Source organism: Bidens hawaiensis, unplaced genomic scaffold, assembly GCF_021521415.1.
Source record: "Bidens hawaiensis isolate Kalapana, Puna unplaced genomic scaffold, B.hawaiensis_p1.1 tig00008505_1, whole genome shotgun sequence".
NCBI lineage: Eukaryota > Viridiplantae > Streptophyta > Magnoliopsida > Asterales > Asteraceae > Bidens > Bidens hawaiensis.
Genome location: NW_027491606.1, coordinates 720,610 through 742,378, shown reverse-complemented (window position 1 = coordinate 742,378; position 21,769 = coordinate 720,610). Strand labels below are relative to the sequence as shown.

Here is a 21,769-nt window from a genome sequence, read left to right as displayed (position 1 = left end):
ACGTAAGGATGATTATTTATTAAATGTGATGACCTAACTGATGTATTTCCGTTTACAGTTTTAAAACCATTGGAATGAATATTAAGACTTTTGTTACTTATTTAAAACTTGAACTCACTCAGCTTAAGCTGACTTTGTGTGCATGTTAGTGTGAGTTTCAGGTTAGGAAGAGGATGCCTTATCGCTTGGATGTGCACGAAGCTACTTGGACGGTGAAGGGCATACGGGATTTGAAGACTTTATTATTAAAATTTTTTATTAAAGATAATTATGTTGGTTTTGGGCAAAATTCCCGGGTTTTGGGAACTTATTTTATTATTTTCATTTTCCGCTGAATTTTACTCTGAAATTGGTTGCTTAATGGAACGATTGATTTTTTTTTGTTTAAATATTTTATAAGTGTTTTGTATGATTACCAACTGTGGGGTTCCCGGGGTTTGGGGCCTTACAGTTTCTTTCTCAGCTCCAAGTCATGAGCTTCAAGTTTTTCAAGAAAACTTGCAAGATTCAGACGGGCATAAGCAATGGGGTTTGATTGTTGGATCAAGATAAAAGTACCCCATTCTTCAGGTAAAGCATCTGCAAGCTTATCTATATACTCATACTCAGGCTTGTCAATCTTCAGCCTCTTCATTTCATTTACAAGATAACAGAATCTCTCAATCAATTGTGCAAAAGACTCACCCTTAACTTGAGTAAATATGTCAAATTCTTTCTTCAGCAAAGCAATTTTGCTCTTTCTCATGTCAGGGTTTCCACGATCTTTGTTCAACAAAGCCTGCCATATTGAATAACAAGAACCATTGTGTTGCAAAAGTTGAAAGATCTCAACTTTTATGGCTTGTTGAAAGAGATTTAACATCTTCTTCTCCTTAAGGAATAAATCCTTATCTGCATCAGTAATTTGGGATAATCTGTAATTTTCCCCATTCTTATTCTTGGGAATTATGTACTCTTCCTCCATGGCAGTTCATGTTTCGTAGTTCAATGCTTGAACATACGTCTCGAATTTGTCAGCCCATGAAGGATAATCTTCCTTTCTGAGTAGCTTAGGAGGTTTGTTGGAAGTTCCCATTTCATTTTCCAAATTGATGTTCTGAAGTAGAATAGACGGCTGTGACACAAACGCACTTAGGTTTTCCATAGTCAACGTATATCCCTTCTGGTCAACGTATATGTTTTTGGTCAAGGATGGTCAACGTATAAGTGTGACGTCCAAAGGTCAACGGATATGTATAAACAACAAGAATGGTCAACGTATATGTCCAAAACAACGTATATCTTAATCACAGTATAACATATGTGTTGTATATGTTATACGCCGTATATATTATGCTTGATCAACATATACAGAGGTAACACATATATGGTGAAATTCACGTTGTTGGTAAATTTGGATTTTGAAGATGTAAATGATGTAGAAATTGAATGAATTTTGGTAGGGTTTGACACGGACGTATAAGGAAGGTATTGTGAAGTTTTGAAGAACTTTTGACGGTGGGAATTGAATGTAAAGTGAAAAACCTTGGATAACTTAAAGTGTTCAAGCTAGTAACGAGCCATAATGCTTTGATACCACTTGAAATGACCTGTGATCCGGAAGTAGATTTCAATAAGGATCTCTGATTGTTACAACTTGTATCTCAAAGTGCGGAATCCATTGAGATTGAACACACACAAGTAAACATTAAGCACAATTTCATATATATCAAGAAAGATTACAAGATATGACACTTTGCACACTTTCTATCTCTACTCTCTCTCTCTCTCTCTCTAACAATGACCAAAAGTCTAAGTAGAAACGCATAAGTCCCCTATTTATAGAATACATCCATAAGCTCATCAAGTCCGTATATGATATACGGCGTATATCATATATGCCGCATAAGATATGCGTTGACTTGAAGACTTATGCGTTGACTACAACATACAAATTATACATTTGACATTTTTAGCCCTATACAATCATATCTAATACATCTAAGACCCTAGCAATAGACATTATGCTCTAGCATCTCCCCCTAAATTTGCACAGAAAATATGATAAAATAAGAAAATAATTATGTACAAAATTTAACCTCAAAAAATACACAGTTATCAAAACGCAGCATCTTAAGAAACCCTACAAGCACATTAAATCTGGATGTTCCGACCGGTTTCGTAAATAAGTCTACCACAATATTATTAGTGTGGACCTGTTCAAGATGAATTAGTTACTGGTCATAACAGTCACGAATAAAATGAATTTTGATATCGATGTGCTTGGTTTTAGAATGCTGAATCGGGTTTTTAACAATGGCAATGGCGGCATCATTATCACAGAAAATAGGAGTGTCAAGAAATTCCAAACTGTAATCCAGCAATTGATGTTGTATCCAGATGACCTATGAACAGCAGGCAGAAGCAGCAACATACTCAGCCTCAGCAGTTGATGTGGACACCGTTTGTTGTTTCTTGCATTGCCACGAGATAAGTCGATCCCCCAAGAAGACAAAAGACAAAACAAAAACAAAAACCAAAAAGACAAAAGGGATCTCATTTCTATCATCTCCCTAATCTTCTAAATTTCATGTAATGTAACACAAATCCTCATAATCCATACAAAACAAAAACCTACAGTTCATCATGGTCATCATCGTCTTCTGTTGAATCCGTACCACTAGGTGCCCCACCCGACCTCTGATAAACAACAGTCACAATCGGATTACAAATCGCCTCCACTTCCTTCAACTTCTCATCATAATCTTCCTTCTCAGCTGACTGGTTATCATCCAACCATTCAAGTGCTTCTTTTGTTACCTCTTCAATCTTCTCCTTTTCATCGGCCTCGAGCTTATCGACCAACTTATCTTTGTCATTAATTTGATTCTTCATGTTGTACGCATACGTTTCAAAAGCGTTACGCGCGTCGATCTTTTCTTTTACCTTTTTGTCCTTTTCTGCAAACTCTTCCGCTTCACGAACCATCCGCTCGATCTCTTCTTGGCTCAACCGACCCTTCTCGTTTGTGATCTTAATCTTTTCTGAATTACCAGACGCCTTGTCATCAGAAATTCAGCTCATTTTTCTTTTTATTTTGCAAAGAAATTCAAATTGGTTTTTTCTTTATTTTAATTCAAATCTTGGATCTTCTCCTGCGCGATAAGATTATCCGACCTGAAGGTTAAGATTTGGATATTCTGCTTTATTTCTTGGTGTTTCGTATAAAGTTTTGGACTTTCTCCGTACGATAATATGGTATTATTCGACTTGATTGTTAAAGCCTTATATATCTTCAACTTATTTTATCTTTGTTAAAATGGAACCTTATCTGTGTGTAGTAGTATCTATCTTAAGGGAAACTTTTAACGTTCTGAGTTGTTTTGTGTTATTATTTTTGCATGAGTCACAGCTAATCGATTTTGAGTAAAAAGTGAAAAAGTATACATGTGAAAAATTCACTGTATAAAGATATACAAATTATGTCTGATAGGTGGGGCACATATAAGATTCGTGCTTAACTAAACCAATTAATTGTATCACAACAATTCCCGAATCATTTGTTTGGAAGGTTTAGGTGGACAACAATACCATTGACCGACTTAACACTTGTCATAATAAATGCTGAAAATAAAAAAGTGATGGAAGGGCAATTTGGTCAATATGATTCCCTGCTCAAATTCACAAAAATATGTGATTTCTGTATTTTCCTAATTTAACTTGTTAATTTCATTTGGTATTTGTTTCTATTTAAAAAACTCAAAAAGATTTTATTTCTGATTTAGTTTTCGACTCTAGATGTGCGGGTGAACTATCTCTCTGGGGTTTTTCATTAGACAACAAATCTTGTTATGTTTTATCAAAAAATCAAAAAGTTATCAAAACGTTTATCTGTTTTGTTCAAGGTCATTAATTTAAACTTGGTAAAATAGTTATTTTTCAAACTGAGCTTGATTAAGTTATTCTTTTAATGTACAAGGACATTAACTTGTACTCGGGACATTACAGTGGTGTGAATAGGATATGAAATTAGATCTTTCCAGGACATACTTATGCAACGTATAAGTGTTGAAACTTATACGGCGCATAAGTTATGCGCCGCATAAGTTTTATTACTTATACACCGCATATGTGAGTAGTATATATATAGGATATATGGCACATAAGGCAATACTTATACGCCTGACTCTTCAAATCCTATCTGTCCTAATATTCATCCAAAAGTGTGTTTTTGCTATCAATGTTTGCATTGTTGATTTCTGTTTTGGTGATTTACACACCAATCCATATTGTTAAGGTGACAATGATGCTATGGTTTGTCAGATCTATTGATGAACAGTAATAGTATTCACGTATAAGTCAAATCTGATTAGAATAAACATATTTTAAACCAAATGATCATCGCAATAGAATCGTGTTGTCAAAACGAATGATTTGGTAATAGTTAATTGGATTATAATGTGTAAGACCCCGAATCCCGGGAATCCTATAGTTGGTAATCACATCCACAATTTCTCAAAAATTTAAAACCAAACGATTCGTTTTTATTTAAAACAAGTTCAGAGTAAATAACAACGGAAAAAGTGTAAGTATTTAAAATCCCAAATACGGGTATAAGTGTCCAAAATCAAGTATAAATAAAATATCTGTTTTATTTGAAATCCTCGACCAGAAATGCCTTCAACCTCCCGAGTAGCATCCAACACGTCCAAGCGGTAGCATCCACTTCTTAACCTGAAAGTCAATCTAACATACACACAAAGTTAGCTTGAGCTGAGTGAGTTTAAGTTTTCATAAACGACATTCATTAAAAATTTAAATTCCATGAGTATGGAATGTAGGTGAAAATCATGAGTCCATAAAATCATAAATAGCTTTTCTTAACCAAATCATAAGTAAATAAAACATTAAACATCTTTTCACGCAGCACGGGCCTCCTCACCCCGGGTCTTCCCCAAGTAATATATTTGACCAAGCAGCGATTTAACAACAAAACTGTTAAAATCATGCAACACGAGCCTCCTCACCCCGGGTCATCCCCAAGTAATATATTTGACTCGGTCACAGTTTAATAAAACAAAATCACGCAACACGAGCCTCCTCACCCCGGGTCATCCCCAAGTAATATATTTGACTCGGTTACAGTTTAATAGAACAAAATCACGCAACAAGAGCCTCCTCACCCCGGGTCATCCCAAAGTAATATATTTGACTCGGTCGTGGTTTAACATGCCAAACACGTGATATGGGCCTCCTCACCCCGGGTCTTCCCCAAGTAATATATTTGCCCCACCACGGCTTATAGAACGGCGGGCCTCCTCACCCTGGGTCTTCCCCAAGTAATATATTTGACCCGTCGGGTCATAAACATGCAACACGGGCCTCCTCACCCCGGGTCCTCCCCGAGTAATATATTTGACCCGGTCACAGTTTACCATCACATACACATTCACATACACACATACAAACATCTAATTCAAACATCCAACCAACAATATCACTATAGGGCCCCGAACCCCGGGAACCCCACAGTTGGTAATCTTACAAAACACTTATAAAATATTTAAACAAAAAAAATTCAAGCGTTCCATTAAGCAACCAATTTCAGAGTAAAATTCAGCGGGAAATGTAAATTATAAAATAAGTTCTCAAAACCCAGGAATTTTGCCCAAAACCAACATAATTATCTTTAATAAAAATTTTTAAAAATAAATGTTTAATAATAAAATCTTCAAATCCCGTATGCCCTTCACCGTCTAAGTAGCTTCGTGCACGTCCAAGCGATAAGGCATCCTCTTCCTAACCTGAAACTCACACTAACATGCACACAAAGTCAGCTTAAGCTGAGTGAGTTCAAGTTTTAAATAAGTAACAAAAGTCTTAATAATCATTCCAACGGTTTTAAAACTGTAAACGGAAATACATCAGTTAGGTCATCACATTTAATAAATAATCATCCTTACGTATGAACATCTCTATACGTACATTCCTATATATATATATATAACATTCAATAATAACATTCAGGGCCGAGAAAACGTACAACCCCAACACGTAACATTCCATTCAACGCATGCAAACACGAAGTAGGCATACGTAACATTCCGTAGTCGATAACGACTACAACATTCGCCAAATATTGGCCATACAATAATATATATACATACACACATTCTATAACATTCCAAGGCCTACCAATACTACAAGCCTATGCAAAATAGTTTAAAACATTTCATCAAGCAAAATCGCTAAGGTGTGCATGCTAGCCCAAAACATAAAAAGAGTTAAACGGGGCATCAAGAACTCACCTGAAATCAACCGAACACCTGCAAAGGGCTAGGAAGTCCCTAAGTGCACACTCACAAGTAAGGGCCTGTAAATTGTACACAACGCGTCACTAAACTAGACCGTAAGAACACACTTGCCTAATGGGCCATTCAAGCGCAACACTTTGGCACGAGGCCCAACAACTTGGCCCGAGGCCCAAGCCATACCCAATTACTTTACCTCAGCCCCTAAAACCTTTCAATTAACTGAACCCACCATACTATCATCATCGGGGTTAACTATGATGTACAATTTACCCGCTTGCAAGCCAATCGAGTCGAATACGCGCGAAATAAGTTCTTAAATCATTTGTCAAGCAAATCAGGCCCAAATGGACCGAATCCCCATCATAACCTGCTCATTTATCATAAACATTCCACACGAGTCGACATGGGTGGCGGTTCCTTTTTACAACACTCACTTTAACGTTTAAACAACAATTTGCGCACAACCGACTCGATTAGCTAATCACCAACCTAAACAGTCCCGAGTTCCAAAAATTTAATTTTCCCACAGCCCTTAAACCCCCTTAGGGCTGTACAAACTGATTCGGTTGGTTATTCGATCGATTAACGCATCAAACTCAACAATTGCCAATTCTACACACGGTAAACCCTAGTTTTCGAACTAAAATCGATTGACCGACCTAAACACCTTCAATGAATAAGGTTTTTAAGTATGATGTACCACATATACCTAGGAGGATTTTGGTGCAAAAACCTCACTCAAAACAGCCCCGGAAACGCTCAATTGGACAGCCACCCGGCTAGCCTACAACAAGCCATAAATCGATCAATACGCGCGTTATAACGATCAATTATGGTGTAAAAGACTTGGGGAATCATAGTACATACCTTGAATTGAAGTTCTAAGGCCTAGACTTGGCTGCAAAAAGAAAAATTCATGGATCTTGGGTCCTTGCTTCCTGCCGATCGCAACAAGGGGGGGCTAGGGTTAGTTTATGTTATAACATAATATATTACACTCTAGGCCCTCCAGATTGAAGTGTAAGGCAAAATGGAAGGAAAATTTAGGTTCTTTAACGTACCGGGATGACGTAAAGGCTCCCGAGAAACGTCGGATAAATCCCGAGAATTATACATACTCCACAAGCTTTAATTCTTGAAACCGAATTAATGGGCGTTACAAGTCCACCCCCTTACAATGGGATTCGTCCCCGAATCCCGATGCGACATGAACAACTGCGGATAGAGTTTCATCATCTCGTCTTTGGACTCCCAAGTAGCCTCGGAACCCTTACGGTGCCTCCACTGCACTTTCACCTGTCTAACCACCTTATTCCTCAAACGCCTCTCCTGACGGTCAAGAATAGCAATCGGTTGTTCAACGCAGTTCAGCTTACTATCAAGTTCAATATCATCGAGAGGCACATGGGCCTCTTCATCCGCTAAGCATTTCCTCAGATGGGACACGTGAAAAGTAGGATGAATCCCCGCGAGCTCCTTGGGCAATTCCAGCCTGTATGCTACCTCACCAACTCGGGCCAAAATATGGAACGGGCCAATAAACCTCGGACTGAGCTTCCCCCTCTTACGAAAATGAATATTGCCCTTCCAGGGAGAAATTTTTAACATAACCCGATCCCCAACCTCAAACACAATAGGCCTTCGCCTTTTCTCTGCATAAGACTTCTGACGATCCTGCGCGGCCTTCGTAAAAGCCTTAATCTTATCGAACTTCTCAGTCGTAGCCTCAACCACCTCCAAACTACCCAACTGTTTCTGACCAATGGAACCCCAGCAGACTGGAGTCCTACACCTCCTACCATACAGCATCTCAAATGGTGGCATCCCAGTCGTGGCGTGATAACTGTTGTTATACGAGAACTCTACCAACGGTAAGTGACGATCCCAACTACCACCAAAATCGATTACACAGGCCCGCAACATATCCTCAAGAGTCTGAATGGTCCTCTCGGATTGACCATCCGTCTGCGGGTAATAGGCAGTACTGATGAGGAGTTTGGTACCCATTTCCTCGTGAAACTTTTTCCAAAATCTGAAGGTAAAACGCGTATCCCTATCCGAAACATTAGATACCGGCACCCCGTGCCTAGAAATGATCTCACGAATACACACATCGGCCAACTGCTCGGAATTAAAAGTCTCTCGGATCGGCACGAAATGAGCGCTCTTGGTGAATCTATCAACAATTACCCAAATGGTGTCATAACTACCCTTAGGAGTACGAGGCAATTTAGTCACAAAATCCATAGTAAGATGCTCCCACTTCCACTCAGGTATTTCTAAAGGTTGAAGCTTCCCGTACGGCTTTTGATGCTCGGCCTTAACTTGTAGACACGTCAAACACTTACTCACATACTGAGCCACCTCAAACTTCGTCGCAGGCCACCAATAATTCTTTTTCAGGTCTTGGTACATCTTGGTCGCGCCCGGGTGAATAGAATAGCGCGACTTGTGTGCCTCATCCAAAATTTTATCTCTGAATCCCCCATACTTTGGTACCCATAAATGACCATCCTTATACTTCACCCCGTCACCGACATCTTCCAACAATTTCTCCTGAACCCAAACACGTTCTGACATAATCCATTCCACCTGCAAAGCCTCATTCTGAATGCTGGCTATTTGCTTCAAAATATCGGGTTTAAGGATAACCTGGTAAGATTTTACACGAATCGGCTTCGGTCTCTCCTTCCGGCTCAACGCGTCAGCCACCACGTTAGCCTTACCTGGATGGTACATAATCTGTAAATCATAATCCTTAATCAACTCCAACCATCGACGCTGGCGCATATTCAGTTCCTTTTGTTCGAAGAGATACTTTAAACTCTTATGATCGGTATAGATAACGCAAGGAACACTTTACAAATAATGCCGCCACAACTTAAGCGCAAACACAACGGCCGCAAGCTCCAAATCGTGAGTAGGATAATTCGCCTCGTGAGGCTTTAATTGCCACGAGGCATACGCGATGACTTGACCTCGCTGCATCAGAACACACCCATGCCCCTGATAAAAGGTATCAGAATAAACCACTAGGTCATCGGTGCCATCGGGTAAAGCTAAAATTGGGGCATGCGTCAACCAATTCTTCAACTCGAGAAAAGCCTCCTCCTGTTCAGTACCCCAAATGAACTTAACACTCTTCTTAGTCAACCTGGTCAGTGAAGAAGCAATTTTCAAAAATCGGGAATAAAGCGGCGGTAATACCCCGCCAAACCAAGAAAGCTATGGATTTCAGATGGAGACTTAGGAGACTCCCATTCATTCATGGCTTCCACCTTTGCAGGGTCAACCAGAATACCAATCAGGTTAATAACATGACCCAAGAATTGAACCTCACGCAACCAGAAGGAACACTTAGAAAATTTCGCATACAGTTTCTTCTTCCGCAGAGCCTCCAACACTTCCATAAGATGACTGGCGTGATCGGATTCATTTTTAGAGCACACAAGAATTTCGTCGATGAACAAAATAACGGAACGATCGAGCATCGGCCTACACACCCGGTTCATAAGATCCATGAACGTAGCTGGTGCGTTGGTCAAACCGAAAGACATCACAAGAAATTCATAATGCCTATAACGAGTGCGGAAGGCAGTCTTAGGAATATCTTCCTCCCGAATCTTCAATTGATGATACCCGGACCTAAGGTCGATCTTCGAGAACCAACTAGCTCCTTGGAGCTGATCAAATAAATCGTCGATCCTTGGAAGAGGGTACCGATTTTTAACAATGAGCTTGTTCAATTTACGATAGTCAATGCACATCCGCATGCTACTGTCCTTTTTAACGAATAGGACCGGGGCACCTCAAGGTGAGATGCTTGGTCGAATAAAGCACTTATCGAGCAAGTCTTCCAACTAAGCTAAAAGTTCCTTCATTTCATTCGGCGCTAGGCGGTAGGTAGCTCGAGCAATGGGTTTGGCGCCCGGTACAAGGTCTATCTGGAACTCGACCTCGCGATCCAGCAGCACATCTGACAAATTATCTGGAAATACATCCGGGAAATCCCGAACAATAGGAACATCACCGACGGTAGCCACCTCGGTATTTACGTTTATGGCATACGCCAGATACGCCCCGCACCCCCTCTGCATCAACTTTCCCGCCTTGAGCATGGATATAATATGTGGCGTCGCAACATTCCGATCACCGAAGACCGTAATTTAGTCCCATCCGGGGCCCTTAGACGAACGAGTTTCTGACCACAAATGATCTGAGCATCAACATTCGCGAGCCAATCCATCTCGAGCACCACATCGAAACAACCAAGCAGCATCAAATACAATCGCACCGAAAATCTATACCCAGACAACTCGATGGAACAACCCTGAATTTCCCTAGACACGGACACGGATTTTCCTACGGCGACCTCAACCTCAAACACGTCGACTACGCGCTCGGGTGATTTATTCAACGAGGAACAGAAAGCTGTAGACGCAAAACTTCTACTAGCGCCCGAATCAAATAAAATTGACGCCTGTAATTCATCAAGTAGAAAAGTACCTGGGACGATATTATACTACTGCTTAGCTACACGGTCAACACATACGATTTCAAGGAATAAGAAATTCTAACGGTGGAATAAAAAATAAATAAAGAAAAGTACCTGAAACGACATCCGCATCCTCTTTTGCTTCATTCTTGGAGATGTTGAAGGCTCTCGCCCTGGCCTTCAGCTTCTCATCCATCTTCCCCCTCGAGGAAGTCCTCTGACCGGATCCCCCCCACCTTACTGGTAGGACAGTTTGATGACAAGTGACCAGAACCCTTACAGCGGAAACAAGTTAGAGTCGGACACTCGTAATGGGGTGCCCAACCTTATCGCAACGAAAACAGGTGCCGGACCCACTCTTACACTCCCCTTGTGTAGTTTGCTGCACTTCTTGCAATTACTGAATGCCGCATCCTTCCTAAACTCAGAAGTCTCAGTCTTCACCCTTTTCCCAGAGGAACTAAAATTGTTTCCCCCGGGCCGCTTACCATACGAATTAGTGTTCCAAGTCTTCCTAGCCTCGGTCGGCGGTAACTTCTCCCTCTGATCATACAATATACCTGCCAAGGTAACCACCGAGTGAAAGGAGTTCATGTCGGTGGTCACCACACCCCTACGAATACCCATCGGAAGGCCCTTCACATACTTCTTAATCCTTTTTGCCTCAGGGGTAACCAGATCGGGACATAAGCGAGCCATTTTGTTGAACTTGGTGGTGTATTCCCGATGTGTCATACTGCCCGCCTCCAAGGTCAAGAATTCCTGTTCAATTTTATCCAATTCGTGTGGAGGACAGAACTGATCGAGAACCAACTTCTTCAATCCATCCCATGTCATCCTCCTAATCGATCGATCACCCATAGCCTGCACTAGATTATCCCACCAACATAATGCCTTGGAACAAAACGAGGCGGTAGCATAAGTGACCATGTCATCTCCCTTGCACTTACTAACCCTCAGAACGGCCTCCATCTCTCTCACCCACTGATGAGCTACCAAAGCATCTTTAGTACCATCGAAAGAAGGAGGGTCACACTTTTTGAAGTCCCCATTCGAACAACCCCGAGTAGATACACTAATAGTCCGAACCTCGTCCTCATCCCCACTCTGTACATACACCTCCTCCTCTTCCTTGACCAGTGTCTCCTTACCCTTCTTCCCTTTATCCGAACCTTTACCAACCAATGACTCTTCCATGGCCCTAACGGCCTCAGCAACGATCTCGGGAATGGCGCTATGGAGCACCTGGTAAACCTCGTTGGCGATAGCCGCGCGCAGGATCTAAGGCGGGGTTATCCCCTCCTCATGAATCGGGGTCTCCTCCCGCTGGGGAGTAGGAATCTCTCGCTCGGCTTCGGCACGTGGCTTACGACCACGACCGCGAACACTAGGACCACCTCTCTTAGCAGCTCATGTATTAACCATGACTTATCCCTAGAAAGACAGAATTTTAACACGTCAAGTACAAGTGGTAATTAGAACATGTAAGGTAAGGGTAAACTGCTAATGACGTTGATCAAGTGTAATTAGTCGTTTACTTTACCCGCCCGTGCTAACCACCCCTGCCCCTAACCACGTTAGCCTTCTATCGAACACTTAAACAGTTAATCACATACCGGAGACTTTTAAATTTAAAGGAATGACTAAATAATTAAAAGTTACCTCTTGGCGTGCAGCTACTCGCGGTGGGCATACTGGTCTCTTTTCTTACAGTTCGAGTCCAAGCATTCGGGGATGCTTGGATCCCTCTAACCATGGCTCTGATATCAACTTGTAAGGTCCCGAACCCCGGGAATCCCACAGTTGGTAATCATACAAAACACTTATGAAATATTTAAACAAAAAAAAATCAAGCGTTCCATTAAGCAACCAATTTCAGAGTAAAATTCAGCAGAAAATGTAAATAATAAAATAAGTTCCCAAAACCCGGGAATATTGCCCAAAACCAACATAATTATTTTTAATAAATTTTTTTAAAAATAAATGTTTAATAATAATATTTTCAAATCCCGTATGCCCTTCACCGTCCAAGTAGCTTCATGCACGTCCAAGCGATAGGACATCCTCTTCCTAATCTGAAACTCAAACTAACATGCACACAAAGTCAGCTTAAGCTGAGTGAGTTCAAGTTTTAAATAAGTAACAAAAGTCTTAATAATCATTCCAACGGTTTTAAAACTGTAACATTCCATTCAACGCATGCAAACACGAAGTAGGCATACGTAACATTCCGTAGTCGATAACGACTACAACATTCGCCAAATATTGGCCATACAATAATATATATACATACACACATTCTATAACATTCCAAGGCCTACCAATACTAGCAAGCCTATGCAAAATAGTTTAAAACATTTCATCAAGCAAAATTGCTTAGGTGTGCATGCTAGCCCAAAACATAAAAAGAGTTAAACGGGGCATCAAGAACTCAGCTGAAATCAACCGAACACCTGCAACAGGCTAGGAAGTCCCTAAGTACACACTCACAAGTAAGGGCCTGTAAATTGTATACAACGCGTCACTAAACTAGACCGTAAGAACACACTTGCCTAATGGGCCGTTCGAGCCCAACACTTTGGCCCGAGGCCCGACAACTTGACCCGAGGCCCAACCCATACCCAATTACTTTACCTCAGCCCCTAAAACCTTTCAATTAACCGAACCCACCCTACTATCATCATCGGGGTTAACCATGATGTACAATTTCCCCGCTTGCAAGCCAATCGAGTCGAATACGAGCGAAATAAGTTCTTAAATCATTTGTCAAGCAAATCAGGCCCAAATGGACCGAATCCCCATCATAACCTGCTCATTTATCATAAACATGCCACACGAGTCGACATGGGTGGCGGTTCCTTTTTACAACACTCACTTTAACGTTTAAACGACAATTTGCGCACAACCGACTCGATTAGCTAATCACCAACCTAAATAGCCCCGAGTTCCAAAAATTTAATTTTCCCACAGCCCTTAAACCCCCCTAGGGCTGTACAAACTGATACAGTTGGTCATTCGATCGATTAACGCATCAAACTCAACAATTGCCAATTCTACACCCGGTAAACCCTAGTTTTCGAACTAAAATCGATTGACCGACCTAAACACCTTCAATGAATACGGTTTTTAAGTATGATGTACCACACATACCTAGGAGGATTTTGGTGCAAAAACCTCACTCAAAACAGCCCCGGAAACGCTCAATTGGATAGCCACCCGGCTAACCTACAACAAGCCATAAATCGATCAATACGCGCGTTATAACGATCAATTATGGTGTAAAAGACTTGGAGAATCGTAGTACATACCTTGAATTGAAGTTCTAAGACTTAGACTTGGCCGCAAAAAGAAAAATTCGTGGGTCTTGGGTCCTTGCTTCCTGCCGATCGCAACAACGGGGGGCTAGGGTTAGTTTATGTTATAACATAATATATTACACTCTAGTCCCTACAGATTGAAGTATAAGGCAAAATTGAAGGAAAAGTTAGGGTCTTTAATGTACCGAGATGACGTAAAGGCTCCCGAGAAACGTCAGATAAATCCCGAGAATTATACATACTCCACAAGCTTTAATTCTTGAAACCGGAATTAACGGGCGTTACAATCTCCACATACAATCCATAAATAATGGATAATCTAGGCATTCAATACTAAGCCTAATAGCAACCTCGAGGCTTAGAGCCCAAGTAAAATGTATAACCTTAAGGGATATATGACCTTAAACGAGTCCAAAATATCCTAAGGCATGAAATATAATTTACACATGTCTTCATAAAGGCACAACCACAAACAGGATCATACAGTACCAAACCAATAGTTTAAACGAATTAAAATCAGTTAAAATCATAATAAGGTGTGTATGCTAGCCCAAAATGTAAAAGATTAAAAAGGGCATCATGAACTCACCTGAAACGAGCCACACAAACACCAAAGAGTTTGAGAACTTCAAAGCCAATCCACAGTTTACAAGCCTGTCGGATTGCACACAAAGATTACTAACTAAACGTATCGACTCGTTTATCCTACGAGACGTTCTAACATGATTTGATTGGCCTAAAGCCTTGACATTCCCAAATTCAAATACATTAGCCCCCGAGGCCATGTATTTACCAAAACCACCCTTAGTTAATTCCGGGGACAAAAAATTCCCAATTTACCCCCCGAAAGTTGTTGACTTTATCGAATACGCGCGTTAACGGGTTGTTTATGCACTTAGATACCGACTCAGCCCCGTGTGGACCCTTTTTTAGTAAAATCACAGCCAACAAGTCCACACGACTCTATACGAGTTGAATGGGTCGGTAATTCGTAAGCAAGATGCACAAATTACCAATAAACACGAATTTGCGCCGTACCGACCCGTTCAAGTAACCGACAACCAATTCACCCCAAATACTCAAAAAAATCAGTTTTTCACAGACAACATATCATGCTGAGTCTACAACGTTCGAATTAGTTGTCAATTCCCTCAAACAACGCATTAAACTAACAACTCACAAACTAGTCAACCGAATCCTAGTTTTCAAATTATTAACAATTGGCCGACCTAACCAATTCCAATGACCATGAAATTTTAGTATGTTGTAAGTGACATACGTAGGAAGTTTGTGGTGTGAAAACCTTAGCCGAAACAGCCCCGAAACTGCCCAATTGGACAACCACCCGATAAGCCTAAAAACAACCGAATTTCGACGAATAAACGCACCATATGGATGAATTAAAGTGAAAAAGAGTTGTAGACACTTAATACCGACCTGGAATTGAACTTTGGATGGCCGGAGATGGGCTGGTCTTGCACGAAAATCGAGATGGGGGGGGGCACCGATCTGTGATGGGTTAGGGGTTTAGGGTTTTATTATTATTTTTTGTATAATAATATAATAATAATACCTCCTAGCCCCTCCACTTTACTAAAGATCGAATTTGTAAGAAAAGTTAAGTGAGAAACGTTTATGAGGGTTGTAAGGAGCTCCCGAGAGAATGCTGGGTCAAGCCCGAAAGGTGTACATAACACTAGAAGATTAAGCCTTTTGTCAGAAATTAACAGGTGTTACAAGTCTACCCCCCTAAGAATGGGATTCGTCCCCGAATCCCGCTATACAGGAACGAGCGCAGGTGGAGATGAAACCTAATCATCTAATTACACAAGAGGATAAGAAATGAGCGGAAGAATTTAAGGAACGCGAAGAACTTTAACGCTAAGTCACGAGCATTAGCCAAACCCTATCCCTACAAAGACAAAACCCTAACACAGTCAAGCACAAGTAGTATTTAGAACATGGAAGGTAAGGGTAAACAGCTAATAACGTTGATCAAGTGTTATTAATTGTTTACTTTACCCGCCCATCCTAAGCACCCCCTGCCCCTAACCATATTAGCGTCCTACCTAACATTCAAGCAAATATACACATAATAGAACTATAATATTTATAAAAACGAATAAACAAATATAAAAATTTACCTCTTGGTGTGCAGCTACTCGCGGTTGGCATTTCTAGTCCTTTCTTTTTCAGTTCGAGTCCAAAAATTCGAGAATGCTCGAATCCCTCGAACCATGGCTCTGATACCAACTAGTAAGACCCCGAATCCCGGGAATCCTACAGTTGGTAATCACATCCACAATTTCACAAAAATTTAAAACCAAACGATTTGTTTTATTTAAAACAAGTTCAGAGTAAATAACAGCGGAAAAAGTATAAGTATTTAAAATCCCAAATATGGGTACAAGTGTCCAAAATCAAATATAAACAAAATATCTGTTTTATTTGAAATCCTCGACAAGAAATGCCTTCAACCTCCCGAGTAGCATCCAGCACGTCCAAGCGGTAGCATCCACTTCTTAACCTGAAAGTCAATCTAACATACACACAAAGTCAGCTTGAGCTGAGTGAGTTCAAGTTTTCATAAACGATATTCATCAAAAATTTAAATTCCATGAGTATGGAATGTAGGGGAAAATCATGAGTCCATAAAATCATAAATAGCTTTTCTTAACCAAATCATAAGTAAATAAAACATTAAACATCTTTTCACGCAGCACGGGCCTCCTCACCACGGGTCTTCCCCGAGTAATATATTTAACCCAGCCACGGTTTAACAAAACTGTTAAAATCATGCAACAAGAGCGTCCTCACCCCGGGTCATCCCCAAGTAATATATTTGACTCGGTCACAGTTTAATAAAACAAAATCACGCAACACGAGCCTCCTCACCCCGGGTCATCCCCAAGTAATATATTTGACTCGGTCGCGGTTTAACATACCAAACACGTGATACGGGCCTCCTCACCCTGGGTCTTCCCCAAGTAATATATTTGACCCGTTGGGTCATAAACATGCAACACGGGCCTCCTCACCCCGGGTCCTCCCCGAGTAATATATTTTACCCGGTCACAGTTTACCATCACATACACACATACAAACATCTAATTCAAACATCCAACCAAAAATATCACCACATACAATCCACAAATAATGGATAATATAGGCATTCAATACTAAGCCTAATAGCAACCTCGAGGTTTAGAGCCCAAGTAAATGTATAACCTTAAGGGATATATGACCTTAAACGAGTCTAAAATATCCTAAGGCATAAAATATAATTTACACATGTCTTCATAAAGGCACAACCACAAACAGGATCATACAATACCAAACCAATAGTTTAAACGAATTAAAATCGGTTAAAATCATAATAAGGTGTGTATGCTAGCCCAAAACGTAAAAAGATTAAAAAGGGCATCATGAACTCACCTGAAACGAGCCACACAAACACCAAAGAGTTTGAGAACTTCAAAGCCAATCCACAGTTTACAAGCCTGTCGGATTGCACACAAAGATTAGTAACTAAACGTACCGACTCGTTTATCCTACGAGACGTTCTAACATGATTTGATTGACCTAAATCCTTGACATTACCAAATTCAATTACATCAGCGCCCGAGGCCATGTATTTACCAAAACCACCCTTAGTTAGTTCCGGGGACCAAGGATTCCCAATTTACCCGCGAAAGTTGTTGACTTTATCGAATACGCGCGTTAACGGGTTGTTTATGCACTTAGATACCGACTCAGCCCCGTGTGTACCAATTTTAGTAAAATCACAGCCAACAAGTCCACACGACGCTACACGAGTTGAATGGGTCGGTAATTCTCAAGCACGATGCACAAATTACCAATAAACACGAATTTGCGCCGTACCGACCCGTTCAAGTAACTGACAACCAATTCACCCCAAATACTCAAAAAAATCAGTTTTTCACAGCCAACATATCATGCCGAGACTACAACGTTCGAATTGGTTGTCAATTCCCTCAAACAACGCGTTAAACACAACAACTCACAAACTAGTCAACCGAATCCTAGTTTTCAAATTATTAACAATTGGCCGACCTAACCAATTCCAATGACCATGAAATTTTAGTATGTTGTAAGTGACATACCTAGGAAGTTTGTGGTGCAAAAACCTTAGCCGAAATAGCCGCGTAACTGCCCAATTGGACAGCCACCCGACAAGCTTAAAAACAACCGAATTTCGACGAATAAACGCGCCATATGAATGAATTAAAGTGAAAAAGAGTTGTAGACACTTAATACCGACCTGGAATTGAACTTTGGATAGCCGGAGATGGGCTGGTCTTGCACGAAAATCGAGATGAGAGGGGGGAGGGGGCGCTGATCGGTGATGGGTTAGGGGTTTAGGGTTTTATTTTATTTTTTTATAATAATATAATAATAATACCTCCTAGCCCTTCCACTTTACTAAAGATCGAATTTGTAAGAAAAGTTAAGTGAGAAACGTTTACGAGGGTTGCAAGGAGCTCCTAGGAGAATGCTGGGTCAAGCCCGAAAGTTGTACATAACACTACAAGATTAAACCTTTTATCAGAAATTAACGGGCGTTACATAATGGGTTTATTTTGTTAAATCTGAAAAGTCAAACATATCCGTTCATATATCATGAGTTTTGACTATTTGAACGTTTATAATTGATAAAATTGAACTTAAAATTTCAATACATTGACATAAATGATGATGGTATGTTAGGTGTTGAGTCCAAATGTTTTGCAGATTTGAGATTTTTATTTTGGTCAAAACATGGACATATACGTCGCATATGTCATGACATATGCGGAGTATAAGTTATGTGTTGACCAGGGCCAATAACCAACATATACGTTAAAATCTGTCATATACGCTGAATCAGACTTATACGTTTAGCCAACTTATACGTTAAAACAGACATATACGTTTAGCCAGACTTATACGCTAATTCAAACATATTCGTTGATTGTGACATATACGTCAAATCAGACTTATACGTTAATAAGATATATTAGCTATATATACTTATATGTTGGACAATACATATGCGTTGTCACAAAAGATATCCGTTAATGTTGAATATGATTTTAACATGTTTTCCTGTTTATATTTTCAGATGGGTAAGAAAGGGAAAATTACTGATCCTAAGCACAACATCTGTGCGTATTTGAAAGAAGAGGATCCTAAATCAGCAAAGTTTAAAGTAATCATGCCATTTCTGAAAAGATCTAGAATATTCAAAGCCATTACACATTCGATGGATCCGTATGAGAGCATATTGTCTAATTTCTGGAAGAATGCCAAGGTGTCTGGGATAGATATTCATTCTACAGTGCAAAGTCAGAAGATTGTGGCGAATGAAGAGTTGATCAGGAAAGTTTTGGTTTTCAATGATGAATCATCAGATCCAGTTGATCTGGATGAAAAGTTGGTGAAAGGATGCATGCTTCGTATGGGCTACAGAGACTCTTTGAACATATTAGCTTTGAGGAAGACTGCATTATCAAGGCCGTTCCAGTATCTTGTTCATATTGTGGTTCATTGCCTAGGACATCGTAAACGAGGTTACAAGGAGATCTAGATTACCAGATGAGCACGATGGCTGCTTTGTGTTTGAATCTAAAGTACAATTTCTCTCGCATGATTCTTGACAACATGAAGATGAATTTCGGAGATGATTAGTGATTGAAGTATCCGAGATTTATACAGATGTTCATTGAGGAAGTATTTCCAAATGTCAAGAATAAGGGGCCAAAGATTTTTCTAGATCATGTCACTGGTAATAATCTGGCCAAATTAGCTTTATATAAACATGTGAAAGAAGCTGATATTCCTAAGTTCAGAGGATTATTTAGACATCTAAAGAATCCTGATTATGTTGCTCCATCTGATAATAAGTGGAGGAATGATGGTAGTGATTTAGACCGGGCAGAAGAAGAAAGGTTAATTTTGGATTTTAAACCCTTGGGCAAGCGTTTCATAAAGATTGAGTCTGATTTAGAAGGTGAGTCTGTAGCACCTATGAAGAAAAGGCAAAAGATTGTGAAGAAAGAAGTTACCCCTGTCACACAATAAGAAGTTTATTCGGCTACATCTGAGAAAGATCCAGAGGAAACCGAGTCAGATTCTGAAGGCAAGAGGATGAGATTAGCCAATACGAGTGCTAAGTTTGAGAAAAGAGCTGAAAGTTCCAAGAAACGAAAATCAACTAGTTAACAGGATGAGACGTATATTCCAGAATTAGTTGTGGAAAAACCTGTGAAGCAAATGGCGGTTTGTATCAAAAAGAAGTCTAAACAGGCTGCATCACCCAAATTGAAACTTATTAATGAACCTGATGTTGTTGTGACCCCTATGAATCCTGAGTTTTTTGTTGAGGAACCTATAGTAGATATGGGGAGAGATGACAATGTGCTAAAGACACCAGTTGTGGAACCATGTCCACAAGGTCAAGTGCCCCATGTTTCATCTAAAGCAGCTAAAAAAGTTCCATATTTCAGTTTACCTTCACTAGATGCAAGTTCTTTTAGAGATTTCCCTACGTTTAGAGATCATGATTCATTGAAATCTATTGTTACTAAACAGGGTATTAAGATTGACAGTTTGGTAGCTGAAAACGAGAAGTTACGGAAAGAAAATGCTGATCATAGAAAGATCATTGAAGATGGGGGATTGAGGAGAAAGCAACAGGCTGACTTGTTACATCTACATATGAGATACTTTGCCTTGTTGGATGATAAGTTGGGACTTAATCTTGTTGAGGAAATTGGGAAATCTGTTGATAAAGTGTTCACTAAAGTTTATGGTGGGGAAGCACTTACTGAAGAGATTGACTTCAAGATACAATATGATCAAGATCGTGTTGATGCCAAGGGCAAAGGGAAGGTTGATGAACCAACTATACATGTTGAAATTCCAAAAGTTGGTGGATCATCATCAAGATTTGTGCAAGCTGATGAACCAGAACAAGTGGTTTAACCCGTGATGGAACAAATTGTTGTTGAACCTGGTGTAACAGATTCTGTTTTACCAAATGAGCCAGAGGATGAAGATGAAAAAGAAGATGAAGAATTGTTAGATTATGGAGATTCTCCATCTCATTATGATCATGATGATGATGATCAAGATGATCCTAGTGCTGGTGGTGGTTTGGATGTATTAATTGGTTCTGGAACAAGTGCAAATGTTGAACATATTATAGAGCCAGTGGTTGGTAGTGAATCTGTTCAGGAAACAACTCAAGCTAGTGGTAAGGTTGATGAGCTTGAGATACTAGATGTTGATCCCATAGCTTACAAGCCTCTTGTAAGATTTTCTTCTACTGGAGAAGAATTAGAGGAAGGAGAAATTGAGGTCACTAGAGCTGATCTTGCCAGAATGTTGAATATAACAGAAGAGGAATTTGTTTTTGATATTGAGAAAGATTTGAGTTCAGTTGATGATAATGTTCTGGTGAATGAACATATTGAAGAAGAGGAATTGGACAAGGAACCAGTGACATATGTAAATGCTGCTGATCATATATTTCCAGAATTTGATGAAGAGTTTGATGAGGAAATTGAAATGATAAGTCAAGAATTTGATAGTCAAGGGAATCCTATACCCTCTGACAAAAGCAAGACAACTGAAGAAGCCAAAATGAATAGTCAAGAACAGGA

General features: G+C 40.0%; 1 pseudogene; it reads right to left on the bottom strand.

The window, feature by feature from the left end:
* Positions 1-2,613: 2,613 nt before the first annotated feature.
* On the bottom strand, positions 2,614-11,985 carry LOC143529157 (luminal-binding protein 3 pseudogene; annotated as a pseudogene).
* Between the last annotated feature and the right edge of the window lie 9,784 nt (positions 11,986-21,769).